Source organism: Etheostoma spectabile, unplaced genomic scaffold (genome assembly GCF_008692095.1).
Source record: "Etheostoma spectabile isolate EspeVRDwgs_2016 unplaced genomic scaffold, UIUC_Espe_1.0 scaffold465, whole genome shotgun sequence".
NCBI lineage: Eukaryota > Metazoa > Chordata > Actinopteri > Perciformes > Percidae > Etheostoma > Etheostoma spectabile.
Genome location: NW_022605616.1, coordinates 136,840 through 149,836, shown reverse-complemented (window position 1 = coordinate 149,836; position 12,997 = coordinate 136,840). Strand labels below are relative to the sequence as shown.

The window sequence follows — 12,997 nt, the reverse complement described above, 5'->3', positions numbered from 1 at the left end:
TGTAAGTTTAAATATTTTTTTTATTACAAAAATATGTTTTTACACACTACAAACAACAAATCCAAATGTTCAACGGTACAAGTGCTAAAAATAACTTTTCACATCCAAGCGGCTGTGTCTTAGACCTGATGAGACTGGTGTTTGAGGAGATCCTCCATGACACCCTTCCTTATCTCGAAGCAGTCTGGCAGATTCTTGTGCCCCAGGACCTGTGTGCTCAGCTCAACAGGCCTTTCATGGACAATGCTGTTGCTGAACATGTGTCACAGGGGGGTTCTGACACTGACATACTGCCCTGAAGCATCCAGATACTCCCTACGTATACGCAGCACCACACAAGAGGGGATCATGGTATGGACACTTCTTCCGAGACAAGCACCAGCTCACAAAAAAACCTATAGGCCATGTGTCTGCATTGCTCGCAAAAAGAACAGGGTGTAGTGGAAAAGCACTTTTTATCTTTTGGATTTCAGAGCATAACACTGGATGATTGTGTTGAAACAAAATAGCGTTTTTCATTTTGTTGTTTTGATAATGTGTTTTTGTAATATGTTGAACCAATAATCAGTGCGTATTGTTATGAACATTTTATTTATTTACAGTACTTTAACTGCTAACAATGGTGTCAAATTGGCCTCACTCTTCCATCCCTCTGATTTTCAATCGGCCATGGTCAACTCTGTAAATATTCATTGCATTTTACAAAGAATATATATTGAGGCACACCGGATAAAGGCCTGGATGGTCAATCATACAGGTTATCTCCTCAGGAACCTGGGTCATTCTTCTCATGACCTGTAAAAACAAACAGACCCTGCTGTTATTTCATAATTTTGAATGAGCAGAAAGCATCTTGACAGAAATTGCGAGGGAACAGATACGGTTCAACACCTAAATTCTCCATGCTATCTCCGCCTTGGATGTTTTAGTGAGTGCTGTTGGTCATGTTGATGTGTGTGGCTTGTTGTATAGCAACCAAACAGTGTGTATCTTATTTAAATATTCATGAGCAGACCATTTAAAGGCAGAAAGTTCTCATTTGAATCCAGGCCAACTTTACAGGGTAGCATGAGGGCCAAAAGAACAGCAAAAGCAACATTTTCAGCCCAAGAAATGATAGGAGACCTTAAGGAACAGCGTGAAATACTCTTTATAACCACACGATTAGTAATGAAATGCAAGTAAGACTGCAACTCTGAGCTGGATACAATCAGATTCAACTTACCGGGAACTTCAGAGACTGGTGCAACCAACATTGTTGGCTTGGGGCCAACACAAACTCCAACCTGACAAGCTCTAGAATCTAACGCACAGCAGTCCCTTTTCCAATGCCCACGTTTGTGACAGTAATTAAACATTTGCTAAGATCTACCAGCACAACGTCCAGAACTCTAGTTCAACCCAACTGTTCTACCTAGGCCACCATACCACTCCCCTGCAGGCGAAGAACCCTCCACATGTTCGCCGCCACTATGAACAGTAGAAAATCTACCACCATGCGTCAAAACAAAGTCATCTGTGCATCCAACACAGCGGGTTCAGACGCCGACCTGTAAGTCATATAACTAATGCTGTCAGGTCATTTAAGCCTGTTGTTGTATTGGTCTTTAGTTATTGCAAATTTAAAAGTTAGCTTGTTTGTGTTCCTCACCTGTTAGGTTAGATAGGTTACACCTGTTAGCTAGGTTACACCTGGCTGTTAATTTGATATAATGATCACCTTTCTTCCAACTCCTAAACCGTTGGCGATAGGCCTCAGGCACCAGCTTATACGCGTTCAGCACCGTTGCCTTCACCAACTCATAATTTAAATAATCACTGTTGTTAGAAGAATACGCCTGCTGCTACACACGTTGCAACAGGAAGCAGACCACACCCATCTCCAACTGAAAACGTCAAGCCCGTGGAAGTCGATATAGGCGGCACAGGGATCCCTATCTCCACGGAGCCCATCGTATTTCTCAAGACATCCATCTTAACCAAAAAGGCTCTCAAATTGGCCTCCTCCCTCAGTACACGCCCCTACAAACACCTTTACAATTTCCTCCATAGCCTATCCTATTATCCGCACAACAAACGTGTTAAACCCACTAGTGCGCAACAGAGGAATAAACAACCTCCAAACGGAGCGCCCTGCTAGCTAACTACCTAACCAAAACCCAACCAGATAACTCCCCTTAGTCTTCATGAAGCGTAGCGGTGGGTATTTATGCACTTAAAGTCCCCTGGGCCGGAAAAAGTGCCCAGTAACTGGCAACTTCCTTGGAGCCACGGCAGTGTTCCCAATCAATTTTAAGGAGAAGGGAAAAAGGAAGCTCTAACCGCCAAACCCCAACAATACAAACCCCACCCTGGCGAAACCCAAAGTGGAAACGCTACTTAAACTACCAAGGAAACCACTCCTACAAATAAAGCACACAGGTGGATTAACACTTACATCCCAATGCTGTAGCAAACAACCGAGGAGAACAAGGACAGAAGGAAAAAACAACAACAAGAAAGTCACCTTCAACCACACAACCAAAAAGAAACAAAACAACTGCTGTAAATGTCCCTAAACTCGAGACTCCCAAGTACATCCCCCAGAGTTCAGAAACAGACCATATATGAGGCTTCGTACGTCCCAGACACATGGGGAATCCCCCACACCCAGTGTCACCTTCACTGGGGGGCGCAAATTTGCCATCTCCACACACAACTGCTCCAAACAAAATGACACGTGCCCCCAAGCAAACAAAGTGTTCAACAAAACCAAAATGCCTCTAGAGCAACTAAGATTAACCAAAAAAAAGAGAGAGAGATGCACAGCAGCTTAACAATAATAACGTTACATTTATTATATAATATTGCAAACAATAGAAAGATGAGGTGTGATTATCAGTATCAGTGGTGAATGAGGGTGTATGGATAAAATGTGAGGTGCATGTTATCAGTAACTAACAAAGGAAATAACTAAACAGAGGGAAAACATGCTGATGCGCAGTCAGGAAAATGTAAGGGGCAGGCGGGGTTAAATAGCTTTTGAGGACCAGCCAGGTGCTCCCAGTCATCTCATTATCAACCTCCGCTACACCTGCAAGAAGATAAGACAAACCACACGCATATACGAAAGGCCCAGGGCCGTCACAAAGCAAAGTCATTATCTATTTGAGTTCAGCTCATGAAAAATGGGGGCAAAAATAAAAGTGTTGTGTTTGTATAATCTAGCGACATTTTGACCCGGCTTTAGCTTCTGTTAGGTGCAGAATTAATTTGATCATTTGATGAGATGGTATGAAAACATAACATCTACACAAAGACATATGCGTGAATACCACAAGACTGCAATTGGGGAGGTGTATTAAAAACACATCTGTACATCAATTAACATAAGTGATTTCATCAATATTAAATTAGGAAGTACGTGTTTAACTTAAATAAAAATATATTCGAGATGATTTAATTTATTAAGGCTTTAAAGCAGGTGTGTGACTAAAGTGGTTTAAAAAAACAGTCAAATTGATAATGGATCATCTATTTGCTCTATTTGCTATGAGGCATTGCTTAAAATAACAGAATAAGGCATGGTGGGATGATGAAAAAGCCTATAAATAAAGACTCCAGTGGATCTGGAGCTATGACTTTCAGAATTGTAATCTTTTATTTAGGGAAGGTTGGGAGGCCTGGTGACAGATTATCAAACAGCAAGCTTACACATTAGAGGAGACACATTGTGTAACACCATGACATACTCAGACACAAGCTGGAGGGAAAGAATGTGTCAAAAAAACACAGTGTGACTTGATGATAGGATTTGAAATACTGACTACTTTGAAATCTCTTGTCAGAAAAATTAGCAGATTGGAGAAAGTGTTGCTTAAATGTTGTCAATCAACGGACAATCCTGTCATTATTTACTGTACTTCAGTCAAAACAGATACAATGCAAATTGTTTAAACGGACATTATCTATATTAACATCAGCATTGTCTTCCTGACAAGCGCCCTCCTGTAGCAATGTGAGTAATGGTTACCGTCTTTGAGATGCAAGGGCGGAAGTTGCATGACGTTGCACCACAAACCCTCTTACTGGGATACTTTGCTAATTTCAGTGTTACCTTCAGTGATGGGAATAACAGCGTTATAAATAATGGCGTTACTTTTTTCAGTAATGAGTAATCTAATTGATTACTCTTCCCATCTTTATAACGGCGTTACCGTTACTGCCAAAAACTTTGACGCATTACTATAATTTAAGCTGTTTTTTTCCATCAGATCTCTGAACCGAGAGGCAAATACTTTTTTCTTCCTTGGTTAGCGGGCCGCGCACAAGACAAGCGCATAAATGCTGACGATGCTCAACGAGAGACAGGTATGGCGTTATGAAATCAAGGAGAGGGGTAACCTTTCCTGCTCAAGATTTTCCCCCGTGGTCAGAAAACATGGAGACATCAGTTCTTCTGATTGCTCAAAAAATAGACTGTGTTAAAGTATGTTTTCCTAAAAGCGTCTGTGAACTGGATATAGATTACATCACTATTACGTTGTATCAGTTCAGTATCAATTAAAGTTAAAGGATAGCAAAATAATGAATTATGAAAATGGATGATCTGCCTTTAGACAGTCAACAGTTGGCATTATAGTTTACATATTGTCTGTTTCGATACACATCTGCATGGAGTAACAGTACGTTTCTTGACCTTTTAGGATGGGGTAGGGGAGCTTGGTGTGTGTGCGTGTGTGTGTGTGTGTGTGTGTGTGTGTGTGTGTGTTTGTGTGTATATAGACATGACTTACAATGACATTGAGATTGGCATAGTAAGAGTGAGAGAGACAGAGAGAGAGAGACAGAGAGACAGAGAGAGAGAAAGAGAAAATCTGCCTTTCCGCTCAAGTGAGTTGACTAATCCTGCACCAGTTCCAGTGTGGGCAAACTAATGCCGTATAATCCATGCAAGTCCATATCAACAACGTTCACTTGCAGTGGGACAGCAGTGACAAAACTGCATTAGGATAATGCACAGTTGGGTCCAGTGTAAATGCTTTCCAAAAACACTTTAAAGTCACGTCTTTCCAAAAAGCAATGCAAATACAACTAGAACTGCAAGCAGTTATGACCGGGGTCCAAGCTTCCCCGGCGCCGTTCCCCCCCTGGCACACGCCGCCCTGATGACCCACGGAGACAACAGAGGCGAGGCAAATGTCAGGAAATTTCACTAAGTGTGAATTGTAAAGTCTTATGGTGATTTGCAATAGTGATTTTCCAGTTCATTGAGTAAAACGCCAAAACACTTCTACCTCAATTAGAGCGCCCCCTAAAGGCCAATATAGAGCCTCAGATTGGCAGTAGTAACAGTAATATCAAGTTTAGTGATGAAAGCTGTGATAGATTTACTGTGTCAGTGATATTGTTATTTTCCCATTTAAATGCATTGAGTTATTTGACAAAACGCATCTACGTTCATTATAGCGCCCCTACTGGCCGATCTTCACCAAATTTGGTACAGAGCATCGGAGTGGAATGTCGAACTATAACAAAATATATATAATAATTTGGCCCAGATATGCTAAAGTTCGTGTTTCGTGGCTAGCTGCAAAAAATTGTTGGGTCGTGAACCTTTTTGAACCAGTGTCTTTATTTTATAAGCCCACTAGCTCTCTGTTCAACAAAAGGTTGAGAATATACTGAATTGCAATGTCTTAGGCCGTTCTCTTAAAACCAAGAGCGCCATCAAGTGGGCTCAGAAAATAAAGACTGGTTCACAAAGCTTCATTCAGCCATCACTAGTGTGGCCCATATCACATCATATATCTTTTCTGCAGGTACTGAGAGTGGGCGGGTGGGTTGAGCTGGGAGGGTTGTCTGTGCCTGGTCATCTGGGCGTGGCTTAGACAAGGCATAAAAGACTGCCTTCCTCTCTCAGCTGGTCCTACTGCATCATCCACCATTTTGTTCTTTGTTTGGTTTGTTGCACCTTACATCACACATCACACCATTCATTTACTCATCCACACATCCAACACGACTGATGTGATGAACACACCCCACTGTTACATTTATGTTTATGTTATGTTGGGGTAAGTTGTGTTATAAGTCTATTTAGTTAAATAAAATACTTTTTGGTTAATCTTTGTGTGACCTCCCTTTTGTTGCCGGCCTTGAGCCAGACGGTAACAGGAGTTGTTAACACATTAGTGTAAGTGGTGAATCCACACCTGGGTCCTATAGGCCACGCCTACTTTGATAAATCAGTACCCCACTGTAGGCATGGCCTCAGGAGTGGCGCTTGATTATACCCTCAAAATTTCATAAATTTTATGAACCATTATGATAATGAGATACAAACTTTTTGTACTGCCCTAGTGGCCAATTTTCGTGAAATTATTGTGGAGCCTCAAAGGGTCATGCCAAAGAAAATACTAAAGTTTTGCGTTGAAAGCTTTCATTTTGGCTGAGATAAAACAAAGTTTGCGTTTTTGTAGCTTGTTACGCAAATTTGTTCATGCGTAATTTGTGCAATTCTGATGAGCTCCACTGGATCTGTGAACCATGTTGCCTTGCAAAGCCCCCTCGGGCTTGGACCCTTAATTAAGTATGTTTCCACCTGCAAGTTTTATAGAAATTCAGCATACGCATGTGACACGAGGTAACTTGTAATCGGTGCTGCTTCCCAACTAAGCTAGCATTTACGTTATGAACTAATTAATCCACTTTGTTTTCATTCCCTTTGCTGTATTCTTGTCAGCTGCCAAAGCTAGCTAGCTAGTTATCATGAAATTTCTTGGTAAAGTGTCATTGGGTTTCATGAAAGATGCTATATAAATGTTGTTGTTTATTAGTATTAACATGTATTTATTTGTTACGTATATTTATTATTATTATTTATTATAATAATAATAATAATAATAATAATAATAATAAGGAAAAGAGGGAGAGAGGGACTTAAAGGTCCCCATTAGGGATGGGTATCGAGAACCAGTACTAAATTGGTACCAGTTCATGACTTGTAAGTACCAAAATATTGATGAGCTCCTGGACAAACGATACTGCTAATGGTTTTTATGTACTGCCACCAAGAACTCGGCAGAAAAGCAATAATTTACTCGCCTCATTTGTCCCCACCTCAATTGATGCTCTTATGGCACACTGCAGACATGAGCTTTAAAGAGCCAACACTATAGTACCAGCAGTATTTTAGGAAAATGTCCTTAATGAATGAATGTTTTTGTATATTATAGATATATATTACAGATAGACAGACCACATTCTTTTCCTATAGCCTACATTTCTATTAGAGTAATGTTTCAACATCACAGAACCAGCAACATTTTTAGGAAAAGGTCACTATTTATAAGTATGCAGGCATACCCTTATTATTTTCTATAAATATTTTTTTTTTGCAGATTATTTTTGGGACATTTTAAGCCTTTCTTGACAGGACAGTTGAAGAAATGAAAAGGGAGAGAGAGGGGGGATGACATGCAACAAAGGGCCTGCTGCGTTGAGGAGTAAACCTCTATATATACATTATGGGCACCGCCTCTACCAACTGACCTATACGGGCACTCATTTCTATACATTTCTATTTGAGTAGCCTATAATGTAATTTAATAGGGCAGGAGAGCAACTGTTGGGGTTAGGGTTAGCGTCATACCAGTTTCCCGGAAAAATTCTGGATGTTTATACTGTCTCAAAGCGACTCCAAGAACGGACAAAAGTAAACTAGACTCATTTCACATTCATGAAGACTGTTCAGGAGACTTTGATGACACAGAAGCATTAAATTAATTCTCAACTGAGGAGAGAATTAAGCAGGCAGTACAGTTTAACCATGATGTGTTATTTGGCAGTGCCATCCCAAATATCTAAAGTTCCTTTCTTCGTGCAGGTGTATTGAAACTCACACTGGAGGCATTAGGTTTAGCTGAACCTTCAGTGAAAACAAAGATATTGTGGGTGTCCAAATATTTCAGCACAGACAAAATGTGTTTACTTCCTCCCTGACCTTGGCAGGGTGAGCCTGTCTTATCATACAGCTTTGTTTTCTTCCATGGAAAGTGGCATGAAAAGAAAAGACTCAAGTGTAGGTACTTCAGATTTGTACATAAATACAGCACTTGAGTAAATACAGATACATTTCACCACTGGCTTTAACTTTTGCATGTCAAGGGCTAGGACTTACTTACTTACGCCTACTACCCCTCCTGGGGCATAGGCCGCCAACAAGGGTTCTCCAGGCACTCCGGTCCTGTGCGATTTTCTCTAGTTGTCCCCAAGAGTGGCCTGTTCTCTTGACGTCAGCGTCCAGGTCTCAGACGGCTGGTTCAAGGGCTAGGAACCTAGTGGGAAATACATTCAATATCCTTTTCTCAAAGTGGTGCATACATCCATGTATAACATAAGACAACAACATGGCTGCACACCTCCTCTCTCCAGAAGGAAGAGTCCCATGGCAAGACCAAATAGTTTGGAAGAGGCTGTTTGCAAGAGGGAGGGACAGATGGGAGATGAGAAGTGTGTTTCTTCAGCTTGCCTCAAATTTTGTATGGCTGAATTCAATTAATAATGAATGAAATGAGGATGTATAATCATTTTCATTGTTGTAATTTTTTCTCAATCATCTTAAAATTACTTGTGTCACCAGTCATGAGTTTATATATTTTAAGAAAATAAATAAAATAATTATAGAAACATGTTGTAATTTTTGTTAATTAAATGACTAACACTACACAACAGGTATATATATATATCTATATATAGATATATAGATATATATACTGTATAACATATTTTCTGTATTTATATGAAAGGTTTATATTAGTCATGTTTGTTTAAATTTTGTTTATATTGGAGTAAAATATATCCTTAATTTTGTTTTATGATGGATTGAGAATGTTTAAAAAAGCATATTTTTTTAATCTACAATCATACTCCGTAAAAATGATTGTTAATCTACCCCACTTTTATATGTGTGTGTGTCTGTGCGCATTTTTGGACACACACACACACACACACACACACACACACACACACACACACACACACACATGAATACATCAACATCCTTAGAGCACTCTCCTCAACAGAACAAACTCCATTAGTAGGCATCTATCCTCAGGGCTGTCACTGACTTCTCCTATCAGACTCCACTGTCCACAAAGAGAGAGAGAGAGAGAGGAGAGAGAGGAGAGAGAGAGAGAGAGAGAGAGAGGAGAGAGAGAGAGAGAGAGAGAGAGAGAGAAAGAGAGAGAGAGAGAGAGAGAGAGAGTGTATGACTGAGAAAATCTGACTTATAGGCAGAGGAGACTTTTCAGCAAGTCACAGTACAGATTATTTCTCATACATGTTTCATATGGTGAAATCAGTGAAGGCATTTCTAACAGTTTGATGCTCTAAAATGAGCACGTTGCTTTCAGTTTTGGGGGTTCCAGCCAAAACCCCACAGGATTTGTGTGAGAAATAATGAGTGACTTCCAACTTCATTTGTACATGTTCCTACACAGATACACACACAAACACACTCCAACCTTCTATATTTAGTTTATCTATTCTAAATAAGACCTGAAAGGCATGGTGAAAAAAGAAATTGACGGAAACTTTTATCCGCGACTTTCTTTTTTCAATTTGCCTTTCAGCGCTTTTGTTCTATTCCTATCAGTATTTCAGATACATCTGCCACGTACGAACAAATATACATCTCTTTTAAAGTTTTGTTAACATAATCTAGAACTTTTAGGTAAACATTTATTTTTGAATTATTACACTCCACTACAAACTTGTAATAAGTATCGCTAGTATTACAATTTCTTAAAGCTACAACAACAGTCTCCATAAACCCTTTCACTTCCATTGTTCCCAAAATGATATTTTTTGCTGCAAGAACAACACCCCAACATCCTTTCAGCTTTGCACCAACAAACAATTTCTCATATTTCCTGCCAAATCCAGCCCGATGGCCCATGATGTAAAATGCAGCATGGATGATTCTAATCCTCTTGGTAATAGTTTTGTTTTTTGATGATTATTTAAACAACATCAAACAATTAACGTGAACATGATGAATTGATGTTATAGAGCTACATACAATCTCTTTAAGCAGATATACATCAGAGAGCCAAACAGTGAGTGGCTGAGTGGGAACAGATGGTAGATGGTACAGTCATGGATCCATACTTTCATTGTGTGTTGCTAGAGTAGGTAACCAATGAACCATTGAAGACCAAAGACGTTCTAAAAAGGTTGACAAGAATGTAAAATCCCACCTGAGCTAAATCACTTCTTTTAGAAAAGTACTAGGCCTAATTGAAGTTGATTGACAGTAAACTTCTCGCGAAAATGTATTCATCCTCGTGGAGGTTTTTCTGTATTCAATAGCTGTCTGAATACAAAAGATAGACAATAGATAAAATAGTCAGCTTTTTTACAATTTTCTATTGTATATCTACTCAAAGCTGAGCACAAAGGGATTCTGGTGAGGCGGTGTAACATCACCAAGCTAGCAAAAATACAGTTAGCAATCCTCACATTCAATTTTTTTATCTATATGATTAATTTCTGAACAGATAATACAATACAAACAGTAATACAATAGTAAACAGATAGTAATGCAATAAAGCTCAACAACTGCTGGATGTTAAACATTAGAAAGAAGACGCTGTAACTATTACCATGCAACAACAAACAGATAGGCTAGCACGGTGCATTGACGCGTTTCTCAAAACAACGGTCATCTCCTCTTTTCTTTCAGGATGAGCTGCCACAGGATTAAAAATTATGTAAATGCATGTCACGTTGGAACATTTAGTAAAATAGACTACTTGTAGCAATATAAACTGGCGTTAAAGCCACTGCTGTACTGTGGGCATCCAGCGGGCACTTTGGCCATCCACCGGCGTACTGTGGGCACATTGGGCATAATGTTGGCATGCTGTGGGCACACTGTCTACACATTGGGCATAATGTTGGCACACTGCTGGCACATTGGGTATAATGTTGGCATACTGTGGGCATACTGTGGGCACACTGTCAGAACATGGTGGGCACATATTGGGTAAACTGTGGGCACTGTGGGCATACAGCCCTGCACCTCTACGGTGGGGATGTGCACACTACCACTGCTGCTCTACGGCATACTGTGGGTATATTGGGCATACTTTGGGCACCTTGTGGGCACAGTGGACAAACTGTGGACATACTGTGGGAACACAGTGGTCACACTGAGCATACTGTGGGCACACTGTGAGCAAACATTGGGCATACTGTGGGCGGACATTGGACATACTGTGGGCACACCGCGGGTAAACTGTGGGCATGCTGTTGTCAAACTGTTGGCATACTGTGGGCACACATTGGGTATACTGTTGGCATGCTGTGAGCACACTATGGGCACACTGGGCATACTGTGGGCACACTCTGGATAAAGTGGGAATACTGTCGGCACACATTGGGGATATGGTGGGCATACTGTAGGTGCACTCTGGCGGCTCTGAAAAATGGTCCTCTTTTATGATAGCTGAAGTAACTGATAAAACTGACCAATAACATTACTACCATGCAGTATAATTGTTTAAATTGTCTGAAATAACCATTTATTTGGGCTCATGTGGGGTTTCGGTGGGCAAGGCCACAGTGGGTTGCTCACAGAAAACCCACATAGGGGCACAAATGGGATTACTGTGGATTTTCTACTGCATACAGCCCATTCTCACTCCCATCGTGTCCAAAAGCAATGCTTGGTCAGCTGCCTTTGGCATTTGTTATTGACAAAAAAAGTCTCCTTTAGCATTATATTTAGATATGCTTGGTTGGTACTTTTGGCATCACGTTTTGAAGCTCTCGGAACTTGCGTCTAGCCCTTTGGCGTCATATTTAGTTGAACTTGGTAAGGACTCTTGGGGTAACATTTGTCATGCCCTGGGTAGGAACGTACATTTAACTGGATGGAACAGTTAGATTAAGGAAAAGATTGTGGGTGGGCTTGCAAAAAGTATGTTTCAGTGACACTTGGGACAAAAATGGGCCATCCGACCCAGCCACCACCCCAACCAACCTCCTTACACAAATTTTCAGTCTATCATGCTACTTGTTACTGTTGTCACTCTTAATAATACGTCATCTAACAGCGCTGCGGTATCATTGTCATGAAATGGTCTTGCTAGCTTGAGCTCATCTCCCTCCCCTTTTCCGTTATACAGATAAAATTAATTAAAGAGTAAGTCCTTATTAAGTATTACAATCTTCTACCTTTAGTTTAGCTTTCCATATATGTGTGATTATACAGTATACCTTACGCACTGGGCCTGTTTTCCCACTTTAGAAACAGTTGCTGTGGTGACAGAAAGTGTCATTTAAGTGGATGAGGTCTTGTGGTAAACAACAATGATATGCTGCTCTGTTTCAAGGTTACTTTCTGTTCCTTTTAGAGAAACCCGTGTTGCAGCAGTAGCTGAATAGAGTTTAGTGGGCTTTCTGTCCGTGCTTTCTGTCTATATCAAAGACTAATAGGCTAGATGTGATAGGAGAAGACAATTTGATAAAGCCAGCCTGCGTTCACAAACTCAACGCACTAACACTAATAATACGTGGCCACAGTCAGTGGGATGTAGCCAGTGGTACAGTATGTAGAATCTGTACTTGAAGTATGCTCTAAGTCTGACAGAGACATATGTTTGGATCGTGTCACTGGATATAAATTCATAAAATATTATTTGAACTACAGTCAAATTTTGGAAAATCCCATTCCACTGAAACCTGCCTTTTACATTTAACAGACCACGTCAAGAAGCAGGGTGATGGAGGCAAATTCTGTGGAATGTTAGACCTTCAAAAGGCTTTTCATACCGTGGATTGTGGTGTCCTGCTGTTGAAGCTAAAGGCCATGGGGTTAGGCAAGTTAGGTTCAATGGGTGAATTCTTACCTCTCTGTGAAGACATACAGTGCCTTGCGAAAGTATTCGGCCCCCGTGAACTTTATGACTTTTGACACATTTCAGGCTTCAAACAAAGATATAAAACTGTA

The 12,997-nt window shown here is 40.4% G+C and overlaps 1 long non-coding RNA gene across 1 annotated transcript in view; it reads left to right on the top strand.

The window, feature by feature from the left end:
* The window catches only part of LOC116686776 (uncharacterized), a 19,396-nt gene extending 13,636 nt beyond the window's left edge, over positions 1–5,760 (top strand). The window contains exon 4 of the long non-coding RNA XR_004331356.1: positions 5,634–5,760. This is a non-coding gene — a long non-coding RNA (uncharacterized LOC116686776). The remainder of the gene's footprint in view (positions 1–5,633) is intronic.
* The last annotated feature ends 7,237 nt before the right edge of the window (positions 5,761–12,997 follow it).